At 39.2% G+C, this 22,799-nt stretch overlaps 1 long non-coding RNA gene across 3 annotated transcripts in view; it reads right to left on the bottom strand.

Moving 5' to 3' along the window:
- The window catches only part of LOC118632773, a 160,380-nt gene extending 148,414 nt beyond the window's left edge, over nt 1-11,966 (bottom strand). For 2 of the 3 annotated variants that reach the window (XR_004960052.1, XR_004960053.1), the window contains exons 1-4: nt 11,812-11,966; nt 10,431-10,488; nt 2,749-2,841; nt 2,060-2,135 (exon numbers count right to left, since the gene is read on the bottom strand). This is a non-coding gene — a long non-coding RNA (uncharacterized LOC118632773). The remainder of the gene's footprint in view (nt 1-2,059; nt 2,136-2,748; nt 2,842-10,430; nt 10,489-11,811) is intronic. The other variant, XR_004960054.1, reaches the window with a different exon arrangement.
- Between the last annotated feature and the right edge of the window lie 10,833 nt (nt 11,967-22,799).

Here is a 22,799-nt window from a genome sequence, read left to right as displayed (position 1 = left end):
AAGGATACATTGTAATTTAGGCTTGTGGATGATAAAACCCTGCTCTCTTTTGTGTAAACCTCAACATTGTCTCTATTGATGGGACTAAAGACATAGGCAGGTAGAGCCAGGCAGAGAGTGGCCCCTTTGAAGGGTACAGCCCCCATCAGATGTAATTGTATAGATAATAATGACAGTAATAGTATAGCAACACTATGATAATGAGACAGCAAATACTAACAATCATATACTAACCCTTATTACATACTATACACACCCACACAAGCCAGGAAAGTAGGAAATATTGTACTCCTTTAACAGATGAAAAAAACAAGTCTCAAAGAGGTCACATGATTATACTAAAGACACTTAAATGTGGGTGTGTCTAGCTCCAAGCCCCTAAACACTACTTATTCGTACAAAAGTGCAGGTGTGGTTCTGGAAGAATACTTTGCTCTCTGGGCCAGGCCCCTCTCCTAAGCAAACATGCCAACATGTTGAGTTTCCTTCTTTTCCTCCTGCCTTTCTTTCAGCCTCTTTATTTCAGTGTTTGCTTTGAGGTGTCTCTTCTCCTCACTGACCAATGAGTGAATGCTGCAGACTGCATTCCCTGTTGCCATGCAGAAGGGGGCAGACCATGATGGAGGGGGGGCGGCTTCCAGATGAAAAGCAGCGTGTAAATAGAAATTATCATTATCTCCTGAATAAATGGAGAAGATGCACTCTGGCTGTAGCAGAACGGGATGGAAAAACTGGACTGCGGAAAAAAGCATTATTAATTTAAGGAACTGCCTGAATTTGCCTCCAGCAGTTTCCTTTGTAAACACCCTTAACACCCTGGAATGCTTAAATGGTATCTAAATACATAGCTTAAATATGTGAACACAGAATCCTAGGCATTACTTTTAGGCATTCAGAGAACTGTTTGCTTCTAAAATCTGCCAGAACAAAATCAAACCAGCATATGAGACTTCCAAATTATGAGGGTCTATTATTTCTTATGAAATTCTTTCTTGGGCAACGGAATTGTTGGCTCCCTCCCACCAAAGACCAGATATAATTTATAACTGACAAAATATAGCACTGTAACACCACTGGTGCAGAACGTACTTGTATTTATTTGTATTTCTCTGTAACACGGTTCCTGGGGGTTCCTGGGGGTAAACTGCTGCAGCGAGGAATATCTTTAGACAATAGGGTTATTTAAGTGGCCAAGTCACAGCTGAGTAACTTTGTAAATGAGCCTGGTCGTGTCTACTCTGAGGAAGAGAATAATTGTGTCTTTATGACCTCATTTTGAGGTGGAAAGCCCCTCACTTAGGCGCCATGGTGGGAGGCATTCAGAGAAGGTGTATTTTGAACATTAGAATCAAATAATTTATATTTCCCAGGAGGGAGATATGTCTATGATTTTGGATGAGGTGATTCTAAGTGAAAAGCCATCCCATTCACACCAGGCTCACAGGTTTTCCCAAAGAGTCTGGAAAGTAAACATGGGCTTGTTGGAAAACTCTGGACCTCCGAGGAGGGAGCAATCCTGACTGCCTGGCTTCGATGAGCATCTGTACCCTGGACACTTCCCATTCAGAATAACAGTAATGTCACCACCAATACAGATCAGGTCTTACAATGCATGGGATAGGCACTTTATACATATTGTATGATTTAATCCTCTGGACAACTTTATTAATATTATTATCATTATCAGTCCATAATATTATTCCCATTTTATGGATGCGGAAGCTGAACCACAGAGGTTATATAATTTGCCCAAGGTAAAACAGCTAGAAAGCCACAGAAGCAGGATTGAAACTCAGTCTGGCGCCAGAGTCCCTGTTCCAAACCACTTACACATGTCATCACTAACCACAGAGAGACCCGGGCTTTCCAGTTCGACACCATGGAACTGAACTCCAGCTTAGTCACTTGGAGGTCAAATGTGACCACAAGTAAGTGACTGAACTTTAGTCCTTATTGTAAAATGGATAAAATTCTGAACTGGCAGATTATCATGAAGGTACTTAGCACTTAGCAGACACTCAGTAAACAGTTTCTTAAGGTACAGCTTCATTACACTCACCAATCAGTTCTGGCGGTGATCCAGCACCGACCGGGATGGCATTGATCAGCTCCCAGCTATGTTTCCAGCCAGAGATCTGAGAGGCACAATAGACGGGGATGCTTGCAAACTTTGAAGAAAAGAATCATAAGCATGCACACACACACAAACATACACACAGACTGGAATTTTGTGGAACTCAAAAGGCAGAAAACACCTGCCTTCTATATTCAAATCCTATCACATGTATCAGGTGCTTAGCACAGCTGGCTAGGATCCAAACTTAATTCTAAATCTAATTTTTGTTTAGAGAGTGTCAAAAATTTACATTTTGAGTGCTATATATATATATATCACATATCATTTTATATATATAAATACATAAAAATATAAAGTATAGTGTTTTTGATTGTGTGTACACACATGCATTTCTCCTGGGATAATTTTGTAACAATCAACCTGTTTGTTACAGGTCATTTTGAACCTTTCTGTTGACTGGGCTGGAATGATCCAAAACCATCATGAAATTATTTCACTTAGGTTGTATTTCTCTGGAATTATTGAGATGCGATCCTCCCCCCCTTTCCCAACAATTTAACACTTTTGTCCAACATGACTAATAACTCTGCTTCTTCTCCTATCCCTTTGCCATGTGCCTTCCTGTGACATAACCAGGAAAGGGCATGCAGTTATGAGTGATTTTTTTCTACCTTAAAAAGCAGGAATCATGAAGTGGTCTTGTGCTTTCTCATCCATTCCCCTATTATTTGGCTTCTTTCCTCTGTGCTCCTGGGGAAGAGAAGCTATTTCAAGAATAGAGAAGATTGGTTAATTATTTTCAAATGCCTTCTTACCTTGTTCTCTAATCTCTACGGATTTAATAACTTTCTGCGCATGGGTGTATCATTCAGGAAACTGCCCTTGTGGCATATTCTAACATACATTTTTCTTCAATTCTGGAAAACAAGAAGTGTCCAAGGTGTAAGCAGACCCTAGTATAATACCCTGCCACCCTAGTATTAGTCGACATCTCCTGTCCATTGAGAAAAAGAAAGTAAAATGAGTTTCTGTTTGTTATGCCGTTTTGATAGACAGGAACAGAGATGCATTCAAGTGACTTCAAAAAAGGGGGGTGAATTTGGGGGGGGGAGGCTGACTGTTAATTAGATTACTGTGGTGATCATTTCACAATACATAAATATTGAATCATTATGCTTGAAACTAATATAATGTTACATATCAATTATACCTGTTTAAAAAAAACTCAACCCTTAATGGGGGGGTGGGCAGAAAAGGAAGGTAGAGTGGACTATCACTACGCCATTATAAAAGGTACAGATGTATATTTAACTCAATTCTCCCTCCAAATGTACAGTCATTTTCTGTTCTCTCTGGCCACCTGAGAGTGACTTTGTCTTCCTGGGAAAAGTTGGAATGGTCCCTCTCCTGTCTAAGAAGGACCTCACTTTGGGCAGCAATGAAGGGAACAAGGGCACATGCCTAGCCATCCAAGTGGACCTGACCCATTCTGGCAATCACCAGGGATAAGACTGGCGGCCAAGTGTAGGATGACTGGTAAGGATCTGGCCTGGAGGTCTGGGCCGATGGTGGTGTCATCGCACCAACACAAAGAACACAGAAAGCAGGTCTGGAGAGAGGGATAGGTTCCCAATGGCACATGTCGACTTTGAGGTACCTATGAAACATTCAGGAGCACATCTGGGTTTGACTCTCACAGGAGTGGTCTGAGCTGCAGAGACACGTCAAGCAACCTGCCCCAGGTGACACAGCATGGTGGTCGTGGTGACAAAGCAGAGACTTGAATAGAATCAGGTCGGTATCAATTCTGCCATCCTAGGCTGCCCAAGATGCCCACCTCAGGCCAGCAAGTGAAGCTGTGAGGTACCTCTCTGCACTTCTGCCCCTGTTCCTATCCCCCTGCCTCAGCTTGCAGACTTGCTATGCCTCCTTTATCTTAATTAATACTGTACTTAGAAAAGGATCCTTTAATACTGCCTCCCCCAAGGGGACTGACTCTTAAGCAGCACATCTCCAGGGGGGATGATGAACAGGATGATCATAATGATGAGAGTAACAGGAATATTTATAGACATTATTCTGTGTTTGTCCACGGTGGGTTTTCCCCTGCACCTTTCTAAGTCTATATAGGTTGTCTTCTCTCTACCACACTGAAGATTTGCACTGAAAGACTCAACCCTACAATTCTATTCCTGAGTCTTTCAAAAGCAGTAACTCTTAGGGTAGAGTTGCAAGATAAAATGTAGGTTTCCCAGTTAAATATCAATTGCAGACAAATGTTTGTTTGTTTTAGTGTAACTATGTCCCAAGTATTGCAGGGGAAAAACTTACACTGAAAAGTTATTCACTGTTTATCTAAAATTCACATTTCACAGTGTGACTTGTTATTGCTTTGTTTTCTGCAAAATCTGCCAACCCTGCCATAGGGTAAAGGGAGCTGAACCTTTGCAAACATGACATGTGATAAAGAAGAGAGAAGAAAACAGCAGGAGAGACGGGAACCCCCAAGACCAGGACGAATTCTGAGGCCCCTCACACAATGGTGAGGGTGCAAGACTTTAGTGCAGAGCCACTAATTATTGCCCCACAGGAGGCTGGGCCTTTGGCCTCAAGGTGTGCTCCAGAGTCCCCAGGACCATGCAGGGCAGAGGTGTCCAGGGTCCCCTAACATCAAGTAGCCATGCATGCCTTAGATTATTTTATTTTATTTATTTTATTATTTTATTTTAATCCTCACCCGAGGACATTTTTTCATTTTTTGGTAAGATAGAGCAGGAGGGAGAGAGAGGAAGAGAGAGAGAGTGAAACATCGACGTGAAAGGTACACATCAAGTGGCTGCCACCCACACGACCCAACCAGGGCCGGGGACAAACTGCAACCGAGGTACATGCCCTTAGCGAGAACCAAACCCAGGTCTCTCTGGACCGCAGGCCAATGCTCTAACTGCTGAGCCAAACCAACCAGGGCTGACTTTATTTTCTTTATTAGGTCCCAAGAACTGAGACAGGGACGGTCTAATAATGACTGATAGTAGATTTTCTGCCAACCAGCATGCAGGCGACTTGAGGCTAAATTTAATTGAATATAAAGAAAATGATGTGACATTTCTAACATCCATTTTTGTAAAGAAATTTTCATAACTTCCAAAATTAATCATTACTGCTAAACACTAAATATTTTTTATGTGACACACACCATGTTAAGTGCTTCATGTGCATTATTGTGGGTTTAGTATTACAAAATTATTATGAAACGAAATGGGGCTTTGAGGTGTTTGTGAGGAACAGCGTAAGAGAAGGGAACAGAGAACATAAAGCAGTGTCCGCTTCACTGACTGATCGGCCTGGTTCCCGCCCTCCACACTAATTCCTATACAAGAAAAAAAAAATGTCTCAGAAAGATGCTTCACTGAATAGACCAAATATTTGTTTCAGGAGCCAGCCCTCTGCCAACCGGGTCCTGCCCTTCCCATTATCCTAAGCAAAACAAGCCAATCAGAGAAAGAAAATATCACATGATTTCCCTTATTTGTGGAATATGATGAACAAAACAAGCTGATGAACAAAATAGACCCAGAGACAGAGAAGTAGGGTACAGATCGACAAACCTCAGAAGAGGGGAACAGGGCAAGGCAAGAGATGAACCACAGAACTTATATGCATGTACCCTTAACCATGGACATAGACCACAATGCTGGGTAAAGGAGTGGGGGCGGGATTGGGAGGAGGGTGTCAATGGGGGGAAAAGGATAATCATCTGTAACAAAAATAAATTAAGAAGGAAGGAAGGAAGGAAGGAAGGAAGGAAGGAAGGAAGGAAGGAAGGAAGGAAGGAAGGAAGGAAGGAAGGAAGGAAGGAAGGATTAGTCCTGATGGGAATTCATCCCTTCCTAGCTTCATATTTTGTACGCCTAGCTCAAACCTGACGCCCCTCCTGTGACCAGGTTAAGTTCTTCAAAATTTCGTAACTTGACAAGAAACAACCTGTTATCTTGGGGCCAAGGTTTCTGTGAGAGCATTATGTTCTGCAAGTATTCACTTGAAAGGGACAATTTTCCTTCCAGTTGACACTGAATCATGTCCCTAGGCTGGGAGAATTTGATCATCTAGTACTCAGTGTTCCTTCTCCAATAATAAGCAGCAAATAGCCATTGGCCTAATTCGGAAACATATTGTTCTCCCTCCCCCTCCTACACACACACCTTAAAAAGATTTGAAATTGTTTTTCTTTCACCACATGCTGAAAAAGAAATCTCAGTCATCCAATAAACACCCTGGCACCTGGTTTTGCAGTCTCAAGTCATCTTCAACTGATCACAGACAAATAATAATAACAGTGGTAAGAATCTCGCTCAACAGTGACTAGCATAATAGTGTCTGCCCATAATTAGGAAGATTACAAAAGAAGACAAGTCATGAAAAAAAATTTCTTGGTTCATGAACAAAGGCTCAGCAATTACATTTTGAAGAGGTTTTACCATTTAACCTAAAAGATGAACTCTATATCAAAATTTATTGGAAAAGAGATTTGGTTTTCTTTTTTCTTTTCTTTCTTTCTTTTTTTTTTTTTTTTAGGAGAGTGTTTTGTTGTACAGGATTTATTGCCAAGTTCATGATCTCTGGTAGAGAAACCTTATACCACAAATAGTTCAATAAGAGGTCAGTCTTAAATATCTCAATGTTGAAGGCAAGGCATTATTAAAACCCATATAAGCATTTTGCACAGAAGGTGCTCCCCGCCCTCTACAATGAAGGCGGAGATGATGATTTCCTTGTGAAGAAACTGGGAGGCATACACGTGATTATATGACCCCTAATCCCATGCAGATCCTGCAACTTAGACCTTCTTAGCATTTATACCACTCTATAAAATGTAATAAATTCCGGACAATGTTTCCTTTGGTAGAAATAACTCAGATCCAGACCTTTCTCCACCTCGATGTCTCACAGATTCTTCAAGATCAGAAAAACTTTCTTATTTTTCTCTGCCTTTTAAAAATGTATTCATTCTGAGATAGGTGTCTCACTATTGAAGTTATAAATATAGAAGCAAGAAAGACTAGAAGATGCCATTATCAGTGTGAACTCATGGTTTTTTAATGTAGAAAGACTAATATAATACAATACAATATAATACAACATGCCCGGCCAGTGAGGCTCAGTGGTTGAGCATCAACCCATGCACCAAGAGGTTGCCGGTTCAATTCCCGGTCAGGGCACATGCCCAGGTGGTGGGCCTGATACCCAGTGGGGGGCATGCAGGAAGCAGCCAATTGATGTTCTCTCTCATCAATGTTTCTATCTCTTCCTCTCTCTCCTTTCTTCGCTCTCTAAAAATCAATAAAGAAAAAAAACACCATATAATAATATATAATATAATAAATATAACATAATATAATATAATATAATATAATATAATAAATATATCCTAGCTCTGTCTGCCAAAGATATTAGAACAATAACACCTTGATAGTAATGAGTACACTCAAACCTCGGTGCTAGGAACCGTACTCCTGGAATAAAAGGCAGAGTCTAAGACTGGGGCAGGGAAATTACAAAATGATCCTGGAGTAGTATATTACCCCAGAAAGTCAAAAAGTGTTCAAAGAATGATAGAAACTACTAAAAAAAGGAACCAATTTGAAGGAACTTCCAGAGGTAAAATCAAGGATAATTTGAATATCAAAATAATGACACTAGTGGATTACAACTTGTTTTTTTCAAAAAAATGAGCCCACAGTGATATAAGTAAATGAATACATAGGTGGGGGAACCAGAAAAGCTCTTCCTTATAGTGATATAGATATAGTAGGATAAACTAATATCCAGAAGCAGTCATCAATGGATGCATCAATGGATTGGACAGTCATCAATGGATGCTCAAACCATCAGACGAAAGTTTGATGAGGAACATGACATTTACATAGCCACAAAGTCTCTCCCCACAAAATGTCTATGAATTACCCAGGGGAAAATCAATGATTTTTACAGTAATAAAATCTAGTGGACACCATCCTAAGTTATCACTGTTAATATCACTGATATGGGGACAAACCTACATTTTGTGTCTCCTCCTATCATGATGTACTAAGGAGGATACAACCTAACGTCCTTCTTTCCAAAAATGCATAATCTAAAATTAATCATAAAGAAACATTAGATAAACCCAAACTGAGGGACATTCAACAAAATAAATGACTTATACCTTTCCAAAGTCTCAAGATCAAGAAAGACAAAAAAAAAAAATTAGGAACTATCAAAATGAGCAGACAATGATAGAGACACTACAGGCAATGATTCTGCCCTGGAAGGCTCAATCCTGTCAAGAACATGATTGAGATAAGGGACAAAATCTGACTATGGACTGTCAGTGACAGAAAGGCCTGGATCTGAATTATTTCTTATTACATGTCATAAGTTTTATTATTTGACTATGATTATATAAAAGCATGTTCTTTTTCTTAGGAAATAATAGACTGATGTATTTTGGAGTAAAGGAGCAAAGCATCTCCAACTTTCAATGGTACAGAAGGAAATATCTGTGTCAGGATGTGTGTGTGAGCATGTGTGTGTAAGAAAGAGAACAAGAACAATTGGGGCAAGATGTGAGCATTGGTGGATCTGGATAAAGCATAAGGAGATTAGTCATACTCTGCTTTTAACTTTTCTGAAAGTTTAAAATTGTATTGAAATGAAATGTCATAAAAATCTACCCATTTTTCAAGGCCCAGCTGAATCTTTACATTTTCCATGAAGCCTTCTCTTCCCACCAGAGTGAAATCATGTATCATAGAATTTTATTGAAGGAAGAGTCCAAATACTTTCTCCAGAGAAATCCTACAGCATGACGAGCCTGCATTACTCAATTGTTAATCGAAGACATCTTAGGAAGGTGTTCTCTGTCTTCACCTATTACCAAAATCCTCCTTGAGACCCAAAAATATGTCTTACAAGTTCTTTAACCTTCTGACCTTGTGTTCACATTTCCCACCCCTCCCCTACCCCTGTCACGGGGATCCACGGCCTCTTTGCCAAACACAGAAAGTCAAACTGGAATGTCCCTACTACTCCTGTTTCCCTTCTATTTCCATGTAGATACTATCTCCTCCAGCCCTTTAGGATACCCTAGACTGGGTTAGATGATCCCTGTAGAGATTCCTCAGACCACCCATTCTCACACCAAAAGGTGGTGGGAAGTTTGGGGGGGCATTTAGGTAGTATCAAGTTTTACTGAGGGTCCTAATAGAGTAATATTTTTCATCTATGAACAGAAGGTTGTAGTTAATACAGCCTGTTTATAAGCTACATAATCCCATTGCTATGTGATTCTAGAATAGTGAAAATAAGGCATTCAATTCTCTTTCTGTCTCTTAAATGACATGACTTTATCATTATCTTTAAGGTTCATGAAATGAAAAGACAGACAAAAAAATCAATGGACAGCATCTTGAACACTGTGCCATAAATTATCCTTGAGTTAATAATTTACTAGTTTAGAAAGCCAAGGGAGATAAAGCAAGATCCCAATGTAAGTGAAATATAGTGTGTGCATATTTAAATAATTAATATTTTAATTAAAATTGCCTATGGAACACAGAATATCCCAAAATCATTTTGACCAACACCTACTTTTATCAGATTAAAAAGTAAAAAGAGTCACCAGACATAATTTGCAGGGTTCTCGAAGGTCCCCAAACTGTGGAAACATAGGTCACGTGCTTTCACCCTGCGCTATAATTAGCTTGTGGTGTCAAGAGGAGGAAGCACACACTGAACAGCAGGTACACCATGGGCTTTGCTGCATGAAGCATAATGAGGATTTCAGATGCAACACACTAATACTTGTTTTATTACCGTAGTCAATTGTCCGTGCATCTTAGGATTCATGTTGTATGCATTGGCTAAGTCATGTTTCTTTCATTAGCTAAAGCAATTAATGTACATCCAGCCTTTTAAGTACTATCTCTTGATGCTTTCTCCTCATGTAATTCAGTTTTCAATGATTAAAATAATTTTTCAATGGCGATGTCACAGCTTAATGAAAAAATATACAGCACTAATGTAAGAAGCATTTGTAAACATTTTTAGGATGCTATTGTTTGTTGTTACACAACACTGTAGCAGATGGCTATAAAAATCTGCTCAAACTCAAGAACTAGCAGAGAGACAGACCTCAGGGAATTGGGGTAAATGAATAGAAGGAGAAATTTTACTCTTTTGAAAGAGAATTTAAAGCCATGTCAGAAATAGCTTTAGGTCTGTCTTTTGGTTTGTATGGTTAAGGACAAAATATGGCTAGTGTTTATGATTAATGACTCAGTCTTGTTCAACCTTTTAACTATTAACCAATTACCTTGTGCCAAGCCCCAGGCTACATCTTTTACATATAGCTTCTCATGGAATCATAGAAACTGTAAGAAAAGGAGACACAGGGGGATGAAATAACTTTCCCAAGAGTCTCATCTCTAGTTAGCCATGGAGCTGGGTTCTACCCCACACCCAATTCCCTGTTGCCAGCTAGTATAGTGGCTAAGGAGCCAGGTTAGTTGGGTTTGTCTATCCTTCCCTACATATTAGTTATGGAGATAGTAATAGAAACCTAGCTCACGGTATTTTCTGAAGATTAAATTAATATGTGCTACATGCTTAGAAGCATACCTGGCACAGGGCAAGGGCCACTAAGTGTCTATTACTATTATTATTCCAATGCTGCACTGCCCATCTTGCGTTGCCTACTTTTCTGTTTCAGGACTAAGTGTTTCTTTGTTTTAAGCATGATGTTATGCTATTATGATGCCTATTAGTAAATGAACACATGTGTGAAAGGTTTTAGAGATGATTATTTCACACTTGATACATGTCATAATCAGAATCCAGATTTAATTAAATTTCTAAATATCTTCCTTAATTTAACAAGTGATTATACTTTTTAATGCACATTTAAAATAATTTCTATAGATATATTTTTAAATTATTTTTTAATTCTATGGGTATCTTCTCAAACGATTCAAAAAATTTCGAAGAAAAGACTCCCAAGCTTATTTTACAAGGCCAGAATTATACTAATTCTAAAGCCAGATAAAGACACTACAAAGAAAGAAAATAATAGGTCAATATCCCTGGTGAACATAGATGTTATAATCTTCAACAAAATTTTACAAACCAGATTCAGCAACACATTAAAAAGATCATACACCATGACTGAGTAGGATTTATTCCAGGGATGCAAGGTTGGTACAATATCTGCATATCAATAAAAGTGATACACCACATAAACAAAACAAAGAATAAAAACCACACGATCATAGAGGTGGGTCAAGATGGCGGCGTAGGTAAATGCAGTATCACCTCTTCCCACCACCACATCAAAATTACAACAAAACTACAACACAACCATCATTCAGAACCGCCTGAAATCCAGCTGAATGGAAGTCCTACAACTATGGAATTAAAGAAGCGGCCACAGAGTCTGGTAGGAGGGGCAGAGGCGCAGACGGGCTGGTCCCACACCCGTTTGGTGGGTAAAATTCAGGAGGACACCTCCGCTGGAAAGGTCCTCCCTGAGGACTGAGGGGTCCCCATCCCATACCAGGTGCCCAGCTCAGGGTCCCAGTGCCAGGAAGAAAAGTCCCCATAACTCCTGGCTGGAAAAACCAGCAGGAACTGAGGCAGAGGGAGGCTGCGGCTTCGGAAACCCCAGCAGTTCCTCTTAAAGGGCCTGTGCACAGACTTACTCAGACTTGCTCCCTCTGAGCTCCTAGGGGAGGCAGCTTGAGGAGCACCAGAGAACAGGGAAGAACTGTGCTGTTTGGCCTCCAAACAAAGACGAGGGCTGGAGGGGTAGCTTTCTCCTGTACAGACATGCTGGTGGAGGCTGTTTTTCCTTTGGTGAGCCCTTCCCCCACAGGGCAGGCAGACAGCCACCATATCTGGGACTCCAGCAACCTGGCTCACACTGTTGTCCCCACCCTGGTGATTATCTGAGGCCCCGCCCCACCCAACTTTCAGGCCCACCCAAGCTGTTTCCAAAGGCTTTACCATAGGGTTGGCCTGTCTTGGATCCTGTTTCAGAGTTTCCTAAAATCTCTCAAACAAGCAGCATCCAGTACCTGAGCCCACCAGTCCACCTGGCACCATAGGGTTCTGTGTCAACACAAACCAGTGCACAGTAGTAGAGCTGTCAAGGTGCCAGTTGCAGAAACCACAAAGGGCCAGCTGGGAACCCAGCACCATATCCTGCAGTAGCAGCCCAATCAGAGTCGAGATATACCCCCAGCAACAGAGGCTGGGGAGCAGACATCCATCCCCAGGCAACAGAAGCACAGATCAGCAGCAGAAAATCATCCCCAAAAACTACAGCAAAGGCTAAACAGGATCTGAGCCCCACTGTGCAGCAGCACTCCCCAGCCACCAGCAGTGGGACCAGGGGCTCCATACAGCCCTGTGCAACACAGCTGCCCACAAGAGCAGAGGGAAGCTGGGGATCTAGAGGGGCCTGTGCAAACCAGTGGCCTACAAGAGTGGTGTGGAGCTAGGGCTCAAGAGGGGCCAGACTCAGCAAGCCCCATACCTCTCGTTAAGTGGCCCCAGGCCTGGCACTAGAAGCAGCTAGCTTTGCTTCACAATTTGGCTTTTCCTGGTCACCTCCAAGCCCAGCACAAGAAGCAGCCATTTGCAGTTCACTTTGTAGCTTATGCCGGGTGGCCCTGGATAGAGCACAGGTAGTGGTTGGCCTTGCCCCAGAGCCAGCACACCTGGTGGACAGTTTCAAACCACATCAAAACACCACCACCCAACCACCTCCACAAGTGACACATTCAATGAGTGGGCTCAGTGGGTACCAGAGCCCTGCTGAAGTAAGTCTTGTTCTGTGTGGTGGGCCCCTGCACAGCTGATCCTCCAAGGTAGCCTAAGTAAACCCCTCCCATTGATGTGCCAACAGCAATCAAGACTCAATTACAAGAGAAGGGTGTACAGTCCACACTAGGGGTGCACTGTGAGGGCCCTGCTGGGATGATCAGGGAGACTGTGCCACTGGATCCTACAGGACACCTACAACAGTAGGCCACCCTACAAAGCCTAGGAGGCATAGCAACTCTGCCTAATACATATAAACAATCACAGGGACGCAGCCAAAATAAGGATACAAAGAAACATGTACCAAATGAAAGAAAAGAACAAAACTCCAGGAAAAAAACTAAACAAAATGAAGATAAGCAATTTAACAGATGCAGAGTTCAGAACACAGGTTATAAGATTGCTCAGGGAACTTGGTGAGACATCTAAGGAACTTAGTGAGACCTTCAAGGAACTTAAGGAGACCTCTGAGGAACTTAGTGAGAACCTCAACAACATAAAAAAGGGCCAATCAGAAATTAAGGATGCACTAACTGAAATAAAGAATAATCTACAGGGAATCAATAGTAGAGTAGGTAAAGCCAAGAATCAAACCATCAATTTGGAATATAAGGAAGCAGAAAACACCCAACTAGAACAACAAAAAGAAAAAAGAATAAAAAAAAAAAAATGAGGATAGGGTAAGGAGCCTCTGGGACAACTTCAAGCATGCCAACGTTCGCATCATAGGGGTGCCTGAAGGAGAAGAGAGAGCGCAAAAAATTGAAAAACTATTTGAAACAATAATCACCAAAAAATTCCCTTACTTGGTGAAGAAACAGACATACAAGTCCAGGAAGCACAGAGAGTCCCAAACAAGTTGAGCCCAAAGAAGTCCACACCAAGACACATCATCATCAAAATGCCAAAGTTTAAATACAAAGAGAGAATCTTAAAAGCAGCGAGAGAAAAGCAGGCCGTTACTTACAAAGGAGCTCCCATAAGATTGTCAGTTGATTTCTCAAAAGAAACTTTGCAGGCCAGAAAGGAATGGCAATAGATATTCAAGGTTATGGAAAACAATGACCTACAACCAAGATTACTCTATCCTGCAAAGCTATCATTTAGAATCAATGGCCATATCAAGAGTTTCCCAGACAAGAAAAAGTTAAAGGAATTCATCACCACCAAACCAGTATTATATGAAATGCTGAAGGTCTTCTTGAAGGCAAAAAAGAACAAAAATATGAACAATAAAATGGCAATTAATACATATCTATCAACAATTGAATCTACAAACAAAATGAGCAAGCAGAACAGAAACAGACTCATAGATACAGAGAATTTTTGTTGCTTGCCAGATGGGTGGGGGCGGAGGGGATGGGTGAAAAAGATGAAGGAATTAAGAAGTACAAATTGGTTGTTAGACTGATGAACCTCAGAGGGAAAGGGGGAGGGAGGGTGGGATGAGATAAACCAAAGAACTTCTCTGCATATATGCACAACCAATGGACACCAACAATAGTGTGGGAAAGGCAGGAGGGGGCAGGAATGGGGGGGGGGGGTCAATGGGGGGAAAAAGGAAGAAACATCTGTAATACATTCAACAATAAAGATGAGTTAAAAAATAAATAATACCTAGTCGGGGAAATGTGTATAAAGCACAGAACACACAAAGTATTGAAGTAAGAGATTATTACCCCATAAAAAATAAAAACAATATTAAAGCTTAAAAAAAAAAAAAAAACCCACATGATCATATCAATAGATTCAGAAAAAGCATTTGATAAAATCCAGAATGCATTTATAAAAATAAAAAAAAAAAAAAAAAACTCTCAGCAAAGTGGAAATAAAGGGAATATACCTCAATGTAATAAAGGCCACATATGACACATCCATCATACTCCATGGGCAAAAACAAAAAGCGTTTCCCTTAAGATTAAGAATGAGACAGAGATGTTGCTTTTACCACTTTTATTCAACATAAAACCAATCAGACAGGAAGAAGAAATAAAAGGCATCCAGATTGGAAAGGAAGAAATAAAACTGTCATTATTTGCAGATGACATGATACTGTACATAGAGAAGCCTAAAGATTCCACCAAAAAACAAATATTATAATTGATAAACAAATTCAATAAAGGAGGATTCAAAATAAGTATCCAGAAATCAGTTGAATTTAATACACCAATAATGAACTATCAGTAAGAGAAACCAAAAAAAAAAAAAATTCCATTCACAGCTGCTTCAAAAAGAATAACATAGGAACAAATTTGACCAAGGAAGTAAAAACCCTGTACTTGAAAAATTATAAGACACTGAAGAAAAAAACTGAAGAAGATATAAAAAAGTGAAAGTATATACTGTGTTCATGAATAGGAAGAATTTGACATCATTAAATGTCCTCACTACCCAAAGCAATTTATAGATTCAATGCAATTCCTATCAAGATATCAATAGCCTATTTCACAGAACTAGAACAAATATTCCAAAAATTTATATGTAACTACAAAAGACCCCAAATAGCAACAGCAATCTTGAGAAAGAAAAAGTTGAAGGAATTATGCTACCTGATATCAAACTATACTACAAGTACACAGTAATCAAAACAGCATAAAAACTGACATACAGAGCAATGTAACAGATTAGAGAGCCCAGAAACAAACTCATGCTTTTGTAGTCAATATTTGACAAAAGAGGCAAAAACATACAATGGGGTAAAGATAGTCTGACAGATTATCAATAAATAAATGGGTTGGGAGTATCTGACAGATATAAAAAAATGAATGAAACTAGACCACCTTCTTACACCATACATAAGAATAAACTCAAAATGGATTAAAGACTTAAATGTTACACTTGAGCCCGTAAAAATCCTAGAAGAAAACATAGGCAGTAAAATCTCAGACATTTCTCCTAGCAATATTTTTTCTGATTTATCTCCTCAGGTCAGGGAATCAATTCTATGGGCATGATGTAATAATCCAGCTTTTAGCAGCTAGATACATGTGATGAGACAAAGTAGCCCAGATCCTGAGAACATTGTGTAATGTTTCCTTAGCTCCCCATCCAGCACTAAACAGAAAAGCCATTCCTGATCTGTGGTGACTGACTACATTCCTGACTCAGGCTGGCTGCTTCCTGAAAGCAAACTCTTATACTGCTCCCTCTGCCTATATAATGCTTCTGCTGATTCTATATTTGACATACTCCTGCTTTCCCTCAGAGATCTAGCTTAAATATATCCTTGTCCATGGAAGCCTTCCAGATCTGCTTTTTCTTTCCAGATAAAATTCTACCTTATCTGAATGCCTGAGGCAGAAAATAACCATTTTCTCCAGTAACTATCCTTCTTTTCTACCAGCACCTGGTTTCCAGAGTAAAGACCATATCACCCTCTCCCTGCAGCTAGGTCTGGTCAGCCATGAGACCACAGTGTGGTGAATAGGATGAACACAGAAGTGCTGTGTCTTAACTTCCAGGAGGTGTTCTTACAGCAAGCAAGGCACGCGATTCTTGACTCCTTCCCTCTTCCCACTTGCTAGAAGATGGATTTAATGACGGATGCTTGAGCAGCTATTTTAGACCAGGATGTGGGAGTCAAGTGCTGATGATGGTGGAACAATGAGGTAGAGGGATCCTGAGTTCTTGATGATTGTAGAGTTACCAGGCAGCCAGCACCACCTACCTCCAAAAATTGTTTGTGTGAGAAAGAAATAAACTTGGATTTTCTTTTGTTTGCATGTGAATCTACTATTGACTCATTCAATTTCTTTAGCATTTTGTGTTATTTGTGCCCATCTCTGTTGTATGGCACTCACAATATCACATTACATCTAACTGCAAGAATTGCTGTTGCTATTCCGGATGTGAGTTCCTAGAAGTGAGGACTGTTCATAAGCCCTCCTCATGGTGCCACATAGGTTCTAAGTAAATTGGGACACCTGAATCAAAGTGTGTGGAAGACACCAAAAATACAGGTGCTAAATTACTGATGCTAAATTAAGCGCATTCTTTTTGTATACACATAAAGGTCTTTTATATGGACAGATTTAAAATGCAAAACAGACCTGGCCAGTGTGGCTCAGTGGTTGAGCTTTGACCCATGCACCAAGAGGTCACCAATTTAATTCCCAGCCAGGGCACATGCCCAGGTTGTGGGCCCAATCCCCAGTGGGGGGCATGCAGGAGGCAACCAATCAATGTTCTTTCTTTTTCATCGATTTTTCTATCCCTCTCTCCCTCTCCCTTCCTCTCTCTAAAAATCAATAAATAAAATAAAATGCAAAACAGAAAAGGGGCACAACATTTTTGTTTGTTGTCAGCGCGAATTCCATTGTTCTAATTCAGAATAACTTTGTTGTAGTTAAGAGAGAAAATGTTCTTGCTTCGGGGTTGTTTGCTTGGAGGCTTCAGCAATAAAGTATATACATTTGGTTGAAGAACAATGATGTGAGAAGATCATCCTCTCGAGTAGAAAGACTTAGCAGGAGTAACTGGTGGCTTTGAGGGAGAAGAGGCAGGCCCATGACATGACACTGTCACATGATGCTTACATCTGACCCAAGGTTATAGGACATATTATGAGAATCATGAGAGTTGGCCTGTGGCCTAGGTTTAACCCCTCATTGTCTATCTCTACACTTAGTCTAAGTTATTTTCCAGAGCATCATTGACATAGAGAGTATTCATCATTTGAAATAAATAATCTATATTACTATGAAACATAGGGTTTAAAAAGTAGCAGGAACAGGAAAATTTAAGCTCTAAAAAGCAACATTTTAGCAGAAGGTAATGGTTCCCGGAATATAGGCTTTGGGTTTTGGTTAGTATTTATTGTTGTCTTTTGTATGTGTTTGTTTTAGAAGAAAGCAATTAAATACGGGAAAACAGAATATCTTGGGCATGAGGGCCCTATTAATTTATCCATTCTCAGCTATGATCCTGTGATTCTTTGGTAATGCCACACATCTGAAACTACTATATAAACTCTGTTAAAAGCATTGCTTCAATGTGAGTTCAAAACCTAACTCTCATATTAAGCATTCAACTCAGTTAAATTTCCCAACACCACTGACATCATGAAGCTCTTCAGAAGGTTTTGAATTAGATGAGAAAAAAGGTTTGTCTGATTTTTAAGAGCTTAATTTGCCTACTTTAGAGGGGAAAAAAATAATCTTTGTGGTGGCAAAGCTTTTTTGAGACAGAATCATTACACTAATGAGACTGTAAAATCTTAATTGGCAGTGAAGGATGAGCCATGTACTTTTTTTCAAATTCACACTTGGCCAACAGTGAGAATACTTTCACATCACTTTCTCTGGAACAGGGTCACTTTATCCAAAGGCAAGGGAAAGTAGAATTATTTAATATATAAGAGCAGCTTCAGAAAATACCCTCACTGCCTTTCTGAGACCTAAGGAAAATTGGGAATCGTATGTCCCTGCAATGTAGGAGTCACTTAACACACTGCTCACCTTAAGGTTGCATCTTGCATGACGCCATGTTGGCCAGTTTAAAAGCTAGTTCAGTAGTACCACATATCAGTACTGTTAGAACTAGATATCTTAACTATTGGAAATAGGTATTTTATCTGCAGGAAACAATGCAAATGTCATTGAAACAACTTAATCATGGGGCATCATTATTGAAACAACTGAGCATGGCTAGATCATTACAAGGGTGAGTGAGATTCCTTATCAGATTCACTCATCACTTAAGTATCTGCAGAGTTTTAAAACGTTTGTCATCAATAAGAAAGGAACGAAGGGAGAGAGAGAGAGAGAGTAGGAGAGAGAGAGAACATCTTTAGAAAAATGTCATAAGCCCCTTGATTTTAAGGACCTTGGTCCAGAAAGTCTTGTTTAGAAAAATCCAAATCCCCATTGATGTAGCTGGCCTTTGAGTCCTCCAGAAGCTGCAGCATGGATGTTGTCATTAACATTTGTTTCTGCAAAAGTCTAGGGACTTGGTAACCACAGATTCCATCTGTGGCTCTGCCCACCCTTAGAGTCTTGACACTGAGCAAGTTCTTTCCTTTCTCTTTTCTCCATCTGGATGTTGTTCTTGTTGGTGTTTTCAAAGGTGAGAGAGAGGAAGAAATGAGAGAGAGAGAGAGAGAGAGATAACATTAACATAGAGACGTAATTCTTATTTTATACCCCCATTTTCCTTTTTTTTTTTTTTTCATCTATATGAAAGACTGGGTGCTAAAAGTACTGGAATGTGGGACCACATTCAGAAACAGAGCAGAAATACTATGTACTAGAAGTACTAAGTACTAAGGTGTGGTGAGAGTCACAAAGAATGGCAGGATTGTGGGTAGAATCAAAATCTTGATGTACAGGGGGTCTGTGTCTCATTAAAACACTAGAGCAGCTTGGCAATCTTGAACCCACAAGCATTTTTACAACAGCTCAACCAAATGCTGGCACTCCCATCTGAAACCACAGTTTCAGACTATGTAAGCAGTCTGAACTTAACCCCAATTCCTAGAAGCTCACCAATGTTTTCTACTGAACTGAACAGATACAGTTCCACGGAGATGTTTTATACTTATAGCACAATCTGAAAGAGTTTACCCAAAAAAAAAAGGGATTCAACCTGAAATTCTAAAGGAAATTTGAAATGGGTAGAAAGTAATTTTTCATGAAACCAAATCAAAGAGAAAACTTCTAGAAATTGCATGGCTTTGTTTTATGAGATAAAGCCAAAACTGTTTTGACAATTGTTATAAACAAGACAAAAGCTCCAAAATGGAGTCACTTATGCCAAGACACCACATCACCAAACAGAGACTCAATCACAGTTTGGCTCTCTCAAAAATGGAATCTAAAATTGGTTGATCAGGAGTCTCCTAATCAACATTAGTTAGGTAATCTACCATCCCCTAAGGAAAGTAACTTTGTAATATCTGATCACTTTTTGCCTAGTATAACTTTCTTGCCTCCTCTCCCTTCTGCCTATAAAAGTCTTTCATTCTGTTTTTTTTTTAATATCTAATATTTTAAATGTTTTTTTTAGTATTTCTTTAATAAAAATGTGCTAGTAAACATTGCAAGTTGGCATTAAAAGCTTTGTTCTCAAGATGAGCATACAAAAACCAATAGCACTACTGTATATCTACTCACAATAATGAATTGGAAAGCATAATATATGAGAATATCCCATTCATAATAGGTACAAAAATATAAAATACTCAAGAATAACTAACAAAAGACGTACAAGGCCTTTACACAGAAAATGCTCAAGTATTATTAAACAGCATTAAAAATCCAGCCTTGGTGTGGCTCCTTCAGCTGGTCTTCAGATGGTTCTCCAGTTGACTGTTCTATAATATAGCTATAATTTTGATGTGTTCATAGAAGGAGGCCAACACAGCCTTTACCTACTCCATCATCTTGACTGGAAGTCTTAAAGTATTTCATTTTGTACAGTTCCTCAGAGCTCCTTTCTATCTGCTAGATTGGATACTGCCCAATTCAAATTGATTTTTGCTCAAAAAAACTCTTAAAATTTGTAATATGCCTCCATTTATCTTTTAACATAATGAATTATTCTTCGATGAATAATTTAACTGATGATTTACTCTTGCCAAAATAGTCCTCTCTCCTTTTTTTAAAAAAAACTCAGAATGTTTAGTCATAAAATTATTGAGTTTTTTGGGTTTTATCCCTGTAATATGGTAACTAGATCTGAATTCTGTTCACAGAAATGGTAAAACTCTGAAACTTGACTCTGGATGACATTTTCTATTTGTTTATTTTTAAAAATGCTAATGAAAATACGTGGAAGAAAAATAGTTTCCACACCAACACATTGGTTGCTACTAAAGTATTGAGTTTCTTGTTTTTGAGAAGTCTGCTGAGGGATAAGCTTTGTATCCGAAGTAGGTCTTCCATAGTTTGAGAAAAGCCCTTCCTTTCTTCCGTCTCTCCTCACTGCAACCTTTTTCCACCAAAAAAAAAAAAAATCCTTTTGGCAATTTATTCCTTTGAGTTAACAAGATACTCCTAAGGGTAATGAGAAGATTTTGAGAATAAACTTGCTTAATTGATCTTTTTATCTAATGTTCATTTACTTTGGCAATAATACAAAATCTGAATGTTGTAGGCAGGAGTCTAAAGTCAGCCCCCATGATTCTAGCTCTCTGGTGTACAAGCCTGAAAAACCCCCTCCTTCCCCTTAAGTAAGGGAAGAACAAAACCTGTGAATATGATTGGATATCCTACCCAAGACTGAGTAATCAGTTGACTTTGAGTTAATCAGAAGGGCAATTATCCTGGGTGAGACTAACCAAATCACAGAATCCTTTAAAAGAATGTCAAAGGGACATTCTCCTGCTGGCCAGGAAGAGGATGGTGCCCTCCAGGAGCTGAGAGCTGTCCCCAGCCAACAGCTAGCAAGGAAGAATGGACCTCAGTCATTAAACCACACAGAAATAAATTTGCCAACAACCAGTGAGCTCCCAAGGACACTACCAGTCTCAGCCAACACCTGGATTTTAGCCTGAACAAAGGGCCCATCCAATTTGTATCTAAGACTCCTAACCCACAGAAACTGTGACAATAAATTTGTCTCGTTGTAATATAATAAATTTTTGATGATTTTTTTATGCAGCAATAGAAAACTAATATGCTGACAAACACATATAAAAGTCAATCACTCAACAGAATCTGTTCACTGACCTCACAATAAATGTCACTACTTTATAATGCTGGAGGCAAAAGCGAAGATTAGACAATACTGTCTAATCTTTAATATTTGATACTGTCTTCTTTTATTTCTTCAATTATAACATTTGGCATAAGTGCCTGGAGAGAAGTGTTTTCATTTATTTTGTTATTCTGTTTCGGAAACCACACAATCAGAATCAGAAAGGATATCATGGAATGATTCTTTTATAATAAGGTAGAGTCAATATGGTTTTGAAAAGAATATATGCAATTAATCATTTTGATTAGTTAAAGAAGTGTCTCCTTTATAGATATGATAAAATTGCAATTTGGTCAATTTAAAAAATGTGTTTATGAAGAAAGAAGTACATAGAATCCAGCTATAAATATGGATTATATTAACACTCTCATCATTGATGGATTTTTTTCCTTTTTACATTTTGAAAATATAAAAAGGAAAGTAAGTAGTAGCAGTGGTAATAGTAGTAGTAGTAGTAGTAGCAGCAGCAGCAGTAGTAGTAGTAGTAGTAGTAGTAGTAGCAGTAGTAGCAGTAGTAGTAATAAGAGTAGCAGCAGCATCCTTTATGGAAAATTATGCCTAGCTGTTTTCTCTCCACAGAGGCTCCTGAAGGAAATAGACAAGCTGAATGAAGTAGCATCCTATAAGGGAAGTACAATGGCCTGGATGTTAGGAGACTTAGGTTCTATGACCTATTTTGACATTAACTGGCTCATGATTTTAAACATAATTTTCTTTTTCTAGGTCTAAGGTTATTCATATATAAAAATACAGGGTTTAATGAGCTCACCATAGTTTATGGTGTTTAAAACCTTAGGGAATCCCAAATAAACACATTGCAAAAGCAAAGACTGTGAATGGAACAGGAGGGTTGGGAAACCAAGCAGGTATGCTCTAGGTCTCCATGTTCACTCCCACACAAATTAGTTATTTTCTATTTCATATACATGGGCTCTATGGAGGATTTCATCTCAACAAAATTTGCCATAGTTTTAAAACAAAAAATTTTTAAACAACTGCACTAAATGGTCTGTAAGATCTTTACCATCAAAGACCATATGATTCTCTCAGAAGAAATAAACCAGGAGAAAGAGTATATGGTCAACCTTTCTTCTGATCATCACTCTGGGTCTTGGATTCCGCTAAAGCAAAGATACATTTTTTTCTAAGGAAGATTGGATGTCCCATTATC

The sequence above is a fragment of the Molossus molossus genome, unplaced genomic scaffold (genome assembly GCF_014108415.1).
Source record: "Molossus molossus isolate mMolMol1 unplaced genomic scaffold, mMolMol1.p scaffold_m16_p_17, whole genome shotgun sequence".
Classification (NCBI taxonomy): Eukaryota; Metazoa; Chordata; class Mammalia; order Chiroptera; family Molossidae; genus Molossus; species Molossus molossus.
This window is presented reverse-complemented; position numbering and strand designations above follow the sequence as displayed.